General features: G+C 45.0%; 1 protein-coding gene across 1 annotated transcript in view; it reads right to left on the minus strand.

Annotated features, from left to right (window-relative positions):
- r3hcc1l (R3H domain and coiled-coil containing 1-like) overlaps positions 1-13,757 on the minus strand; it is a 202,768-nt gene extending 189,011 nt beyond the window's left edge. The window contains exon 1 of the mRNA XM_078412798.1: positions 13,702-13,757. The gene's annotated coding sequence lies outside the window, so the exon portion shown is untranslated. The remainder of the gene's footprint in view (positions 1-13,701) is intronic.
- Positions 13,758-15,567: the final 1,810 nt, after the last annotated feature.

The following is a 15,567-nucleotide window of genomic DNA, read 5'->3' on the forward strand; positions in this document are numbered from 1 at the left end:
GCCAGGCGAGTATAGACACAAATTGCTGGAGTAACTCAGCGGGATATGCAGCGCCTCTGGAGAGAAAGAATGGGTTTTGGGTCGAGACCCTTCTTCAGACTACATGGATACGGACAAGGGCGATTTTAATACGCAGATGGTTGGACAAAGGCAAGAGAAACTTGGAGAATTCAATGAAGGTACGTCTCTGTTAGAACAACACTAGGTAACCCTGAGAGATAAGCTGTGAACAAGATTATCGGGTCAATGAGATCAGTGCGAGAGTTAGAATGGAAAGAAAAACATAGTCAACAGAATGTATGAATTATGAAATACAGAACAGGCAGATAGATATGCCTGGCAAGTTTGTCTGGGAGTGTCCTCCACTTCCAGAGGGAAGAAAAACAGAAAAAAGGGGAGCACACAAGGTGAAATGCCTTTGAATCTTAAGCAAAGATGAGAAATAAGGGGAACATGCTGCCTGACCCACTGAGTTCCTCCAGCACTTCTTGCTTGTACAAGATCAGCTAGAATGCCTTCAAATCCACAGTACATTCTGCCATATGGCACATTCCTTAAAAGAAACACGAGATTCAAAGATCTTCGTGGAAATGTTTCAATGTTTTGAGATAGCATGTGAAGCTTCACATTTCAAATTTCTTCCAAAACAACAAAGGTTGAAAATCAACAAAAAAAACCTGCAAGGTGCGGGAAATCTAAAACAAGAACTGGAAATGCTGGAAATACTGCACAGGTTTGGCGCATTTGTGGGAAGAGAAACTGAGTCAATACTTCAGGTCAGAGACCCTTTGTCAGAACGGAAAGTGAGACAAAGGAAGCCATTGAAGCTACGGGGGGGGGGGGGGGAGAGGTGGTGGGGGGTTGCCATTGTTTCCGATAAGGGTACAACCAGTGTGACCATCAGTTTTAGCTTAAAACAAGGCTGTCTGATCAATGGAAGAGGTTAGAGGCTAGACAAAATATGCTTTAGACCGTGGGCCGAGTAGCCTTTTTGTTTCATGTCGTAACCCACATCCCATATCTACCTGTATTTATAACATATTGTGTAAAAAGATTATAGAAATTATATTTGAAACTCGTCGAACAAAACCTGCACATATTTTTAAGGTATGGAAAAAACCTCCAAAATCTTGTCAATTTTCCGAGTAGTAATTGTCCAATCAAAGCACGTTTGTCATTGAGTCTGACGCCAATTGACCAATCATGCGCTTTGTTTCAGGCTAGCTAGGCAGGGAGGCCACGTGTCGCTGTTCCTTCACTGTTGGTGGGTCAAAGTCCTGGAGTAAATCCATCAAAACCCTGCAGTGCGTGTTCAGAATTCTCTCTCTGACGTCCCGGAAAGCCGCGGAGAAGCCGGGACCGGAGCAGGCCAGAGCGGGATCTCACGGATCGACAGAGCCCGTGGCTGACGGAGCCTGGGTCGATGGAGCCCATGGCTGAAGGAGCCTGGGTCAATGGAGCCCGTGGCTGGAGCCTGCGTCGACGGAGCCCACGGCTGACAGAGCCTGGGTCGACGGGCCCTTGGCTGGAGTGTTGTAGTTCGTGACCTATTAACAGAAACAGTCAGACAACCGAATTCGTTTAACCTCTTTATTCTACTCACCCAGGTGGGAGAGAGCCTAGACACCGGAGCGTTCAGAAACGCTCAGGCAGCTAGTGTAGCCTCTCTCTCCGAAAACTCAGATTCACACACATTTTATACCCGTAATACATGTGCCGGTACCTTTCCATCGCTGCCTTATATGGCAAGTTTACAATGTCCTATAAATCTTTATGTGTCTTTCAGGACCTCAGTGTCCTCCGTGTCCATCGTGACCAACGTGACCTACGTGTCCTCTTCTTTCTTGGGAACAAAGGGCAGTCCATGTGGCAAGATGTTCCTCTTACCACTTCAAAGCTTTGAACGGTGGTTGCTGATATCAGAGGATGCGATCAGGCATAAACCGTGCTACATGCTGACAAACAGGATGCCTCAGCAATATAACCCAGCTGGAACATTTTACACTCCTGCAATAGCACCCACATAGCTGCTTACCCAATGTTAACCCTTACAGGAGTGCTGTGACTTTTTCTAATTACCTTAATTAATTAGTGCGCAACTTTTTGCACTGACGAGTTATGAATTCCTTCTCAATGATATCTGTGCCAAATTACAAGCTTTGATATCAGAGATGGGTCACGAAAGTTAAAATCTAGACACATTTTCGATGTTGGCATTACACCAATACAGAGGTGGGAAACCTGCCACCGAGCCAGGCCTCCAGTGGTCTCCATGTTCTCCCCCTTCCGTTCCCCCTCCAATTGCAAAAACATTTTTAGCTAATATGGCTGGATAACTGATACAGGCTGAGAAATCAAGGGACAAGTTGAAGGGCAAGCTTTTCACACAGAGGGTGGCAAGTATATGGAACATTACATGGATGGTAGTTGAGGTAGGCACTATAATAGCATTTAAAAGACATTTGACAATGTACATGGATAGGAAAAGTTTAGAGAGATATTGTCCAAAGGTGGGAAAATGGGACTACCTTGGTTGCTCAGTTGGGCTTTATGATGTTTTGACACATTGGACCAAATAGCCCCCTCTAGCTTCTTATGTTCTTAACTTTTGAACAGCAAAAATGTTTACTTTTTTACTCACTTAGTAAAAACATGAACTACCTTAACATTTACATCGTAGAATTCTAAGATGTCTTCTGGAATCACTCTGCTCTTGTAAGTAAACCATGCAAACTTTCATATGTACATACATCAGTTAACCACTGTCAGTAATTTTCCCACTTCATCAACTCATTTTGAAATGTTTATTTGGCACAACTTCCTTTCATAATCAAATATTAGTTTGCTATTGTAATAACAAGGAACTGCAGATGCTGGTTTAGACCAGAGAAAAAGTTGCTCTTTTCCAGCTTTCTTTCCTGTTCCCTAATAATCAGTCTGAAAAAGGGTTTTCCAGAGATGCTGCTGAGTTACTCCAGCACTTTGTGTATTCCTTGGCTTGCTTTCGTTGCTTTGCGCTGCCAGGAACATCAAAATTTACAGTTTTCTTTAGTATTGTCTGTCTCCATGCACATCAAACCAATACCAATTCCAACCCCCAAGCTTTTGAATTTTATTAGAATTTCAAATGCTGCACCTCAACCCTTCACCTAATGAGCTGTGAGCAATTTCTGCCACTAGTTTTCACCATACTGTCTGTGTTTGTGTGTGGAGTTCAATGTTATGGTGTTATAAAGGCAGGTATCATAAATGTCTACCTCCCAGGCTCCACATATAAGCCTTGGGGCTTTAATACACTACACACTACTTTCTGCCAACAAATAAGTAAGTGCGCAGGTCAGTTATATCTGCAATTCCTACTCAGTTAACTGGTATCCACTGAACAGCTCTACCCAGCCCCAAATCACCAGCTCTGTAGCCCTTATGAGACCTGTCCTTCTCATCTGTAAGCTCTCACATATGCTGACACGTTTCAAGTTTCAGCTGAACCTCAACTATTTCTTCACCCTTCTGTTGCCAGAACATAGGCTTGTTTAATATCCAGCCGCGGACAAACAATTTATTTGCAAATAAACAGTGAATGCAGAAGGTGGGGAGGTTATCTTCTAGCTTTATAAAACCCTGGTCAGACCTCGGTTGGTGCCGATCTGTGTGCAGATCTGCTCAGCAGCAATCATCAAACATTAAAAATATATATTGAAACGACCGATTTAAGTTATAAAAAAGAGCTCAATAATTTGATTTGAAAAATTCAAAAATTACCTATGCCCTGGGAAGAGAGAAGTATAAGAGTTAGAAATACATTTTATTTAATGTATTAATAGAATGTGGAAACCAGCATAGTTTAGAGATACAGCATGGAAATCTCTTCGGCCCACTGAGTCCACACCGACCATTGATCACCTGTTCACACCAGTTCCATGTTTTCCCACTTTCTCATCCACACCCTACAAACCTGGGAAAATGTACAGAAGCCAATTACAGCTACAAACCCCACGTTTTGGGGATGTGGGAGGAAACCGGAGCACCTGGAGGAAACCCACGCGGTCACAGGGAGAATGTGCAAACTGCACACAGACACCACCTGAGGTCAGGATTAAACCCGGGTCACCAGCGCTGTGAGGCAGCAGCTCTACCAGCTGCAACACTACGTGTATTCCATCTCTGGTATTCCACCTCTTCAGTTTATTAAAAGTGCCTGTTGGGTTGAATACCTGTGGAAGTACACACACAGTAAATGACTGCTTGCCTGCACAGTGCCAAAGGCTGAACACAAAAGCAATACTGGGATAGATTCTTGCATGTTATTTCTTTCCAAAAGTTCCATCCATTTCAATGACTAGTTCAACATCTGGTATCTTGACTGAGCCATTTAATATGCACGAACATTGAATGCTACAAAGCTATGGAGCTGGAAACTATCGCGCTGATCCTAATGCCGTCCTCAATCAATGTCCACACAAGCACAACTTCCAACAATAATGGTATCAGAACCAAGAATTTGTTCTGCTGTTCTCCCCCTTGTAAAATAAATTAGACCAAATCTACAGTAGCTCGTGACAACAACCAGACGCAGTCAAACAGAGAAAGAACTGGGGACTTCCTGACTTCCACCATTCAATTGCACAGTGAAATGTCCCCCTACCATATGAACAAGGACTGAGTACATGCTCTGAAAGTTGCATCCGGTTTGAGGGATGAGTTGTTCAGCTATTGGATGCATTAAACAAACAGAACTTATAAAAGTGCAGAACAGGAATAGATCCTTCGCCCCATAATATCTGAGGCCAAGTTAAACTAATCTCCTCTGCCTATATATGATCCATACCCTGAATATCATGTCAAAAAGCCCCTGAAATGCCACTATTCTTTATGCTTCCACCACCACCTCTGGCAGCCCACTTCTGACACCCACAGCTCGGTGTAAAAAAGAAACTTGCCCCATATGTCTCCTTTAAACTTTGCCTCTCTCTCCTTAAATCTATGCCCTCTAGTCTTTGGCATTTCCACCCTGGGAAAAAAAAGTTCTAACTGTCAAGAGTATGATTCTCATCAATTTGTATACTTCTATCACATCTACCCTCAACCTCCAACGCTTCAGAAAAAAACCAGTTCAAGTTTATCTAACCTCTTCTTATAGCTTATACTCTCTAATCCAGGGAGCATTCAAGTACCCTCTCTAAAGCCTCTATGCCCTTCCTGTAATGGGGCAAAGTGAACTGCGCATAATATTCTAAATGTTGCCTCACCAAAAGTCCTATAAAGCTGTATTCAGAACTATTTTGTAATTAAATTAGCATAACTTAAATCTTTACTCACACATGCTGTCTCAACTAAGGCTGGGAGCACCAGATAAAACCAATCACCCTAAAACTTGACAAAAGAAAGCAACTCAATCCATCAAGACTTTCTCAATGAGGTCCTCAGAATTTGCAAATCAGGCACTCAAGGCCATCATTAAATTATCTGGACCTAATGTAGCGTTTTGGTCCCAAGGCATGTAGTTCGAAGCACCCTTGGGCCATGGAAATTGGCCCAAAGTGAAGTAGACCAATAAAAGAATTCTTAATGGATGTGGCATACATTAGGATGACGGTCGAATAAATTTTTCAGATAATATGAAGACTTTCTATGAGTGAATATTTGAGCTTCAGCAGGGTAGGTTTAGGTTTAGGACTAGGGTTATCATCATCACATGTACAATGAAAAGCTTTGATTTGCTTGCTGTCCAAACAGATCAGATATAACATACATAAATACAATCACTTCAAACAGGAGTATAAAGGGAAAGATACAGAGTGCAGAATATAATTCTCAGCATTGGAGTAGATCAGTTCCGTACAGAAAGTCCAATGTCCTTAATGGGGTAGAGGTGAATCAGACAGTATCCCAGTTTATGAAAAGACCGTTCAGAAGCCTGATAACAGAGGAAGAAGCTGTTCCTAAATATGGTAGAGTGAGCTTTCAAGTTTCTGTACCTTCTGCCGGATCGGAGGAGCGAGAAGAAGGAATGACCGAGGCGGGACAAGTCTTTGATTAAGTTGGCTGCTTTTCTGAGGCAGCATGTAATGTAGATGGAGTCGATGGTGGGGAGTCTGGTCTGTGTGATGGACTGGGCTACATCCACAACTTTCTACAATTTCTTGTGGTCTTGGGCAGAGCTGTTCCCAAACGAAACGGTGATGTAACCCGACAATATGCTTTCTATGTTACTTCTCTGCATGGCGAAGGTACAAGCTGAGTGATATAAAAAACCATCACCACCTTGGCCACGCTCTCATCTCGTTGCTGCCATCGGAAAGAACGTACAGGAGCCTGAAAACTGTGAGCTGCAGGTTCAAGAACAACTTCTTCCCAGCAACCATCAGACTCTTGAACACTGCACAACACTAACCTCAACAACTATGAACTTGTAGGTAGACACAATGATCAGTAGAAGAAGGGTCTCGACCCGAAACGTCACCCATTCCTTCTCTCCCGAGATGCCGCCTGACCTGCTGAGTTACTCCAGCATTTTGTGAATAAAACAATGATCAGTAGATGCTGGTTTACAAAAAAAAAGCATGGGAGCAGAACAAAGTCAGTGATCGGTGCATACAGGCAAGGGGTTTTATTAGCAGATGGATGGGAAAAAGCCAGAAATGAAAAGTCAAAGCCCCACCTCTCTTGCAGCTCTCTCCCCTCCTACTACAATCAGCCTGAAGAAGAGTCCTGACCTGAAACGTCACCTATCCAAGTTCTCCAGAGATCCAAGTCCGCCTGAACAGCTGAGTCACTCCAGCACTATGTATCTTTTTATGATTTTCTACAGACTGTTTCTTTGGTTGCACTATTATGATTACCTAATATTATGGATATAATTTACAATATTATTGATTATTATACATTTAACCGTGTTATTATTTTAACGAGCCTGTGAAGCTGTGGCAAGAATGTCAATGTTCCGTTGCTGGTACATATGACAATTTGACACTCTTGACTCTCATTAGATGCTTTGCATTGTAAACTGTGAACAAATGCAATCAACTGTAGTTTGTAGCAATGGGACAACCTCTAAGTGAGCAATTTACAGATAAAAATCTCAACAGAAAGCCAGTCAATGAATGCAAAAAAATAAGCTGTTGAAGGATCTCAAGTTCCTCCGGCAGTTTGTTTTGTGCTCAGATTCCAGCAAGATCAGTCTCTTTGTGCCGGCAATTATTTAATGTGGGTTCTTCTGATCATCAGACTGAGATTTATAAGCAGCAACAAATTGACTTCTGCACCATGAGAATTTAGTTCTTTAATTGCCCAGTAATTTCCAGCTGCCACTCAGAATATCGATTTACCAGTTCATCAGCCTGGAATCCCACCCACTGACTGACAATCTTGCGTTAGTATGGAAATGGGCCCGTCGGTCCACCAAGTCCATGCCGCCCATCAATCACACGAGTTCTATGTTATCCCACTTTCCCATCCATTCCCTACACACTAGAGGCAATTTACAGTGCCCAATTAACCTACAAACCTGCACGTCTTTGGGATATGGGAGGAAATCAGAGCACACGGAGAAAACCGATGTGGCCACAAGGAGACGTGTAGGAAGGAACTGCAGATGCTGGTTTAAACCGAAGATAGACATAAAGATGCTGGAGTAACTCAGCGGGACAGGCAGCATCTCTGGAGAGAAGGAATGGGTGACGATGGGTCTTCAGGGTCTCGACCCGAAATGGCACCCATTTCTTCTCTCCAGAGATGCTGCCTGTCCCACTGAGTTACTCCAACATTTTGTGTCTATCTTTAGTCACAAGGAGAACTCTACACAGACAGGACCCAAGATCAGGGTCTCTGGTGCTGTGAGGCAGCACCTCTACCAACTGCGCCACAGTGTCGGCCTAAAAGAAAAATTGCACGCGCACACACATCCCTACCTGTTACTCCTAGGAAGGAATAGCCCTGGGCCTATTGGAGCTATAGTCAACAAGCTTCGAACCTGTGAATGGAATCCCCAATAGATTTCTAGTAACAGTGTTCTCGTAACAGCACTTCAGTCCAACTTGCCCATGCCATCCAAGATGCCCCATCTACACTCACCCCACACGTCCACATTTGGCCCATATCCCTCAAAACTTTTCCTATCCATGTGCCTGTTCATATCATATCATATCATATATATACAGCCGGAAACAGGCCTTTTCGGCCCACCAAGTCCGTGCCGCCCAGCGACCCCCGTACATTAACACTATCCTACACCCACTAGGGACAATTTTTACATTTACCCAGCCAATTAACCTACATACCTGTACGTCTTTGGAGTGTGGGAGGAAACCGAAGATCTCGGAGAAAACCCACGCAGGTCACGGGGAGAACGTACAAACTCCTTACAGTGCAGCACCCGTAGTCAGGATCGAACCTGAGTCTCCGGCGCTGCATTCGCTGTAAAGCAGCAACTCTACCGCTGCGCTACCGTGTTCAAATGTCTTTTAAATGTTGTTACTGTATCAAAGTCCATGTAATCTTCTATTACAAATGCACGGAGTTGAAATAATATTTGGTTAATCCAATTCCAAAATCATACTTCTCAGACCATGAAAAGATTTGCACTGGATGAAAACCTCATTTGGTGAATGAGCCTCTGCATTCACATCCATTAGAAAGGGTAGACCATTGGATGAAGTGCACTTTTTCCAGATGTCTTGCACTCTGCTGTGTGGTCAACTCACACAGAAATTGGCACCTCTGTTACCTTTGGCACGTTCTCTAAACACTGCTCAGTTGGATTCCAACTCTGGCATGTTTTTGCAAATGATGGAAGTGTTGGAAATTTTAATTATGTGAAGATCAACCAAATCTGTTCCGGTTTGTTGGGCTAAACACAAAGTGCTGGAGGAACACAACAGGTCAGGCAGCATCTGTAATGGGAATGCTCAGGTGGGTGCATTTTAACTCCTTCTTACTTGAATATAGACAATGTATGTAGACATTTTAGTTTAGAGCTACAGCATGGTAACAGACTCTTCGGCCCACCAATTCCATGACAACCATCAATCACCCGTTCAAACTAGTTGTATGTTATGTGTATGAAGGAACTGCAGATGCTGGTTTAAATCAAAGATAAACTGAAAATGCTGGAGTAACAGCGGGAAAGGCAGCATCTCCGGAGAGAAGGAATGGGTGATGTTTCAGGTCGAAACCGTTCTTCAGACTGGTATGTTATCCCACTTTCTCATCCACTCCTTACACACCAGGGCCACACACAGGCAAATGGAACTGGCTTAGAAGGGATATTCTAGTCAGCATGGACAAGTTGGGCCGAAGGGGCCTGTGTCCGCGCTGTATGATTCTCTGGCTCTACAATTCTACAGCAGCCAATTAACCTGCAAACCCGCACGTCTTTGGGATGTGGGAGGAAACTGGAGCACCTGGAGGAAACCTACTCGGTCAAAGGGAGAACGTGCAAACTCCACACAGATAGCACCCGAGGTCAGGATTGAACCCGGGTCACCAGCACTGTGAGGTAGCAGTTCAACCAGTTGCTCCACACTTGGCAAGTCAGCATGGTACTCAGTTGTCATGTTGTCCGCATCCAATAGAGCCACATCTCCATCGATTCTTTAACTATCAGACAGTGAATATAATGAATATTGATATAGGTTTTGTCATCTGCAGTACCCAAAGTCAGTGATGAGGACATTAAGCAGCACCTTAAGCTTCTTCCACAACACAGGAGTTTGTGGAATAATCTGGGAGACTGCTACACCAATAACAAGCATTATAGATTCAGAATTTGTATAGTCAGTGATGGGAACAATGTTTATTACGCACATACACCGAGATAAATTTGTAGTGCAGAAGCACCTTCAGTTTAACATACACACAAAATGATTTCTGCTTTGCAACAAATGGAGGTGTAATTTCAAAGTTAACTGCACCAGTGGTCCAGATAAACTCTGACTACAAACCAATTATAGTTGCCGTGTGAGCGCATCCTAAAATTGGAAGTAATGGTTGGTCTGAATGCATCCCAAGGTAAGAAAACAGCAGGAAGAGCATGGGCAAAATAGGTTACAGAGGCTCATCTGTGATGAAAACGTCATGGTTCACTGATCAAAATACATTCTATCACAAAGCAGTTACAGTACATTGCAAATTCATCCGAAGCTAAAGCAGATGCCCTTTAAGATCCAGAAGACCTCTAGTTTAATTTAGAGATACAACGCGGTAAAGGCCCGTCGGCCCACCGAGTCAGTGCCGACCAACGATCCCCACACACTAACACTATCCTACACACATTAGAAGCCAATTAACCTACATACTAGTATGTTTTTGGAGTGTGGGAGAAAACCGGAGCACCCGGCAAAAGCCCACTCGGGCACAGGGAGAACGTACAAACTCTGTACAGACAGCTCCTGTAGTCCGGATCTAATCCGGATCTTTGGCACTGTAAGGCAACAGCTCTACCGTTGTGCCACTGTGCCGCCTGCTCTAAATACAAGGTGAGATTGTTTAACCCCACCGGCCATAATAATTTGCTGTATAACAGCCAATAACATGCCAGGTGATTCCATTTTATATCACAAACGGTCCAGAGGTGAGAAAACTTGCTCTCATATGAAGACTATATCTTCTCTCCTTCACGACAATCGAGTAATATTATAAATCGCTCGCTATTGTTTTTGTATTTGTTGTCAAAATGAGAAAAAAACAATTACACAAACATTACACCTGCATTTGATTCATTATATCAGTTCATTCGATCAGAACCCACAGTCTGCTTTTGCTTGTTATCAAGTCTGCTGAGCATCCTACTTAACATAAACATGCTTTGAAGTCAGGTAACACACTTATTGTTCTGAATTCTTAGCATAAATCATTTAAATGGCTCTCTCTGGTATTTCACTATAATAAAATAATCTCTTCACACTCAATACCTATCTGTAAAGATCAACATTTATCACATTGCCGGCTGTATTTTTATAAAATCACAAACGATTGAAAAAACAACGGAGATAAAAAAAGTAAAGGCAAAAATAAAAGTCACAAAATAATACTGGAAGTACAGAAAAGTCTATCACACTACAATGAATATTTTAGAGATTCTTTATCAGCTTATCGAAACAAAATTTCTTTACAACTGCTGACAGAAACTTTTTTGTATTCTAGCAATTTTATGGTAAACTGATGACTTTATCCCGTGCAACCGTTTCCAACTCATTGGCAGCTAAAAGAGATTGTCTTTGATCTGAAGCCAACTCATCTAACACCTACCCCACATGCGCAGATAGTGCCTACGAGTCTGGGCACCATGATCTCTCCAATCATAAGCAGATACAGTTATCATCCATTTCCATGATCGGTCATTTATATCCCACGTAAAAACATAATTATGGTTCATTCAGCCCCTCATGCCTGCACCACCGTTCAAGTAAAAATCCTGGAGATCTTTGACCACAAACCACACATCTGCTCCGACTGCATTTTCCTTGATTCTCTGAACATCACATCATCTCCGAACAGCAGATCTAAACACAATTATTCCCTCCTACGAGACATCCCACCCCAACCACACCAGCTCAGGATGCCTCATACCCCAGCCAAGATTTATAAGCACAGATCAAATGGAAAGTTGGGCAGAAGGAACTGAATCCCAACAAGTCACAAGAAGTCATACGGTATGCTTACATTCATTGCAAGGGGCATTGAGCATTTGAGTCAGGAAGTCATGATGCAGTTTTATGGGACTTTGGTTAGTCTGCATTTGGAGTATCACGTGCAATTCTGGTCACCCCATTATAGGAAGCTTTGGAAAGTGTTACCAGAATGATGAAACACTATGATTGGAGGGTATTAGCTACAGGGAGAGGTTGGACAGACATGGATTGTTTTCTCTGGAACGCCAGAGGTTGCGGGAAGACATGATAGAAGTATATAAAATTACGAGAGGGATAGATAGCTTAAGACAGTCGTAACCTTTTTTCCCCAAGATGGAAATATCAAATACTAGAGGGCGTAGCTTTAAGCTGAAAGAGCAAAATTGAAAGATGTGCAGAGCAAGTATTTGTATACAGATGGTGGTAACTGTCTGGAATGTGCTGCTGGAGGGTGGTAGTTAAGATAGTGGCACTTTTGGATAGGCACATGGATATGCAGGGAATGGAGGGACATGGATAATGAACAGGCAGATGAGGTGGTCCGGGCATGATGTTCAGCACAGACATTGTGGGCCGAATGGCCTATTCCTGTGCTGTAACATTCTTTGTGGGATTATTTGTGGGATTATTTTGGAAAGTCAATTAGAATAGGACATATACAGTAAATGGGACAGCACTAAGGAATGTGATGAGAGATCTTGGAGTCCAAGTCCGTAGTTCCCTGAAAGTGGCCACACAAGGAGATGGGTTGGTGAAAAAGGCACATGGAACACTTGCCTTCGTAGGTCGGGGGATAGAAAATAAGAGTAGGGAGGTAATGTTGCAACTTTACAAAACATTGGTCAGATTGCATTTGGGGTAATGTGTGCAGTTCTGGGAATCACACTATTGGAAGGACGCGTTTGCTTTGGAAAGTGTGCAGAGGAGATTCACCAGGATGTTGCTTGGATTGGAGGACTTTAGTTATGGGGAGAGTTTGGACAGGCTGAGCTTGTTTTCCCTGGAGTGCAGGAAGCCAAGGGGTGACCTGATAGTACATAGGTTTACAAGCCATGGATTGGGTCGATATTTCCAATGGTTAATGTTTCAAAAAGATGTCAAAGGTTTAAGGTAAGAGGAAGCGCTATAAAGGGGACCCAGGAGAATTTTTTTTTTACGCAAAGAGTGGGTGATATCTGAAATGCACTGGCAGAGGAAGTGGCGGAATCAGATACAATCACAATGCTTAAGAGGCGTTTATACAAACACTTAAATAGGCAAGACATATTTACAGTCCAAATGTGGGCAAACGGGATTTGTGTAGATGGGCCTAAAGTTCGGCATGGACGTGATGGACCAAAGGGCTGGTTTCTTTGCTGTGTCCTGGTTCCCCGCTCCATCCGTGACCCAGTACTGACTTCTTCCCAGTGACCCCATCCTATCCCCCCCCGTCCTGACCCCCTGTGCAGTGACCCCATTCTGACCCCCATCACCAGTGATCCTGTCCTACCTCCATCTGTGTCCCCATACTATTCCCTGCCTGTGATCCCGTCCTATCTCCCCCCCTCCCCACACTCCAATCAATGACCCCCATACCCAGTGACCCTATCCTGCCTCCCCCCAACTCCAATCCGTGACCCCATCCTACCTCCCCCCCCCTCCCCATTCCAATCCGTGGCCCCGTCCTCACCCCCTGCCCAGTGACCCCGTCCTGCCCCTTGCCCTTGATCACTTCCTGGCCCTCCCGTGACCCCGTCCTGACGCCCTTTAACCCCGTCCATGACCCCTGCCCATGACCCATCCTACCCCTCCGTCCCTGTCCCCCTGCCCAGTGACCATGTCCTGCCCCTCCCTCCCACCGTCCGTAACCCCATCGTGCCGTTCTGCCCAGTGACCTCTTCCTAGCCCTCCCGTGACCCTGCCCTGCCCCCCGTCCATGACCCTCTCCCTATCCGTGACCCCGTCATGCCCCCCACGTGACCCCGCCATGCCCCCACCTTGCCCCTCCTCCGAGCCCAGTCACCCTCCTCCCCACCGGCGCCTCCGGGCCCGTCCACTGCGACCCCGCTCACCCCCCCGCGACCGCCATTACCTCCCGCCTCAGGCCGCGGCCTCCCGTCTCCAAGCAGCAGCGACGACCAGCCCGACGTCAGCGCGCTCCACACGCAGGGATGGGGCGGGGAGTGATGTACGTCACGGCGCAGTGCACGTCCCGCCCGCGGAATGCTGGTAGTTGTAGTCCACCCAGACTGTCCTTTGTCCACAACACCTGTGTGGAAGAAAATAACTGCAGATGCTGGTACTTTGAAGAAGTTCTCCTCCTCTCTTCGACGAGAGTTTAGCAACATGCTCTCTCGTTGCTCCCCCTCTGTGATTTCTCCTACTCTACGACCACATTTTGACCCAGACTTGTACCAACACCTGTGTGGAAGATGCACCTCAACCTCTTGAAGACTGTGGAACAGCATCCCTCTCCCCATCAGAACTGCCCCCTCCATCGACTCCTTTAAGTCCAGGCTCAAACCCTATTTCTACTCCCTAGCGTTTGAGGCTCATTGAGGAGGCGCTGTGAACTGTTTGCGTGCTACTGTATGTTTCATTTTTTTTTCTTTAGTACCTAATCAGATGTACAGCACTTTGGTCAACGTGGGTTGTTTTTAAATGTGCTATACAAATAAAATTGACTTGACTTGACTTGACTCTTGGCTCCCTATTAACAATAAACCTCCTCAGAAGCGCAATCACTTTTATTGCAGAGTCACAGAGCTCGGAAACAGGCCCTTTGGCCCATCGGGTCCATACCAACGTGTAGGGGAAAAAAAACTGCAGATGCTGGTTTAAATCGAAGGTAGACACAAAATGCTGGAGTAACTCAGCGGGTCAGGCAGCATCTTGGGAGTGAAGGAATGGGTGACGTTTCGGGTCGAGTCCCTTCTTCTGACGCGTCTCGACCTGAAACATTATGGCGAGTCTGGAGGCTCGTTCTTTGTTAAAGAAATTTATTGCGACAGCAACATTCGATTACAAAGTAGAACGAACAAGATTACAGACAACCATTAATTCTAACTGTTCACTTCGAAGAACTCTCCTAACTAACTGGTTTTGGGCGCTGTCCAATCAGCGGGCTCAACTCCCTGGACCAATCCCTATGGTCGCACCCACATGTGACCTTGCTGGCCAATCTGAGGGTTCGACTCCCAGGACTAATCTCTATGGTCCCTACAACATCACCCATTCCTTCTCTCCTGAGATGCTGCCTAACCCGCTGAGTTACTCCAGCATTTTGTGTCTACCAGGGTCCATACCAACCATCAGCCACCCATTTATCCCAAAGATAGAGGTGAAGTAACTCAACAGGTCAGGCAGCTTCTCTGGAGAACATGGATAGGTGACGTTTCGAGTCGGGACCCTACTTCAGACTCTATGGGTCTCAATCCGAAACGCCACCCATCCTTTTTCTCCAGAGATGCTGCCTGACCTGTTGGGGTACTCCAGTACTTTGTGTCTTTCTTTGGTATAAACCAGCATATGCAGTTTTTTTTCACCTATTTACCCCAATCCCATTTCACTCTCCCCCCCCAATCCCACCTACTCCCCCCCCCGATTCTACCGCTCACACACATACTACAGGCAATTTACAGAAGGTCAATCAACCTACAAATCCACCCATTTTGGGGAGTTGCTGTCTTACAGCGTCGGATACCCGGATTCGACCCTGACCACGGGTGCTGTCGGTACGGAGTTTGCTCCTTCTCCCTGTGACTGCATGGGTTTTCTCTGGGTGCTCCGGTTTCCTCCCACACTCCAAAGACATGTTGGTTTGTAGGTTAATTGGTGTGTAGGATAGAACAAGTGTGAGCGGGTGATCGCCGGTCGGTACGGACTCGGTGGGCTGAAGGGCTTACTTCCATGCTGTATCTTTAAACCTAAAATTAAAACCAAGCACCAGAAGCAAGGT

Source organism: Rhinoraja longicauda, chromosome 16 (assembly GCF_053455715.1).
Source record: "Rhinoraja longicauda isolate Sanriku21f chromosome 16, sRhiLon1.1, whole genome shotgun sequence".
Taxonomy (NCBI): Eukaryota; Metazoa; Chordata; class Chondrichthyes; order Rajiformes; family Arhynchobatidae; genus Rhinoraja; species Rhinoraja longicauda.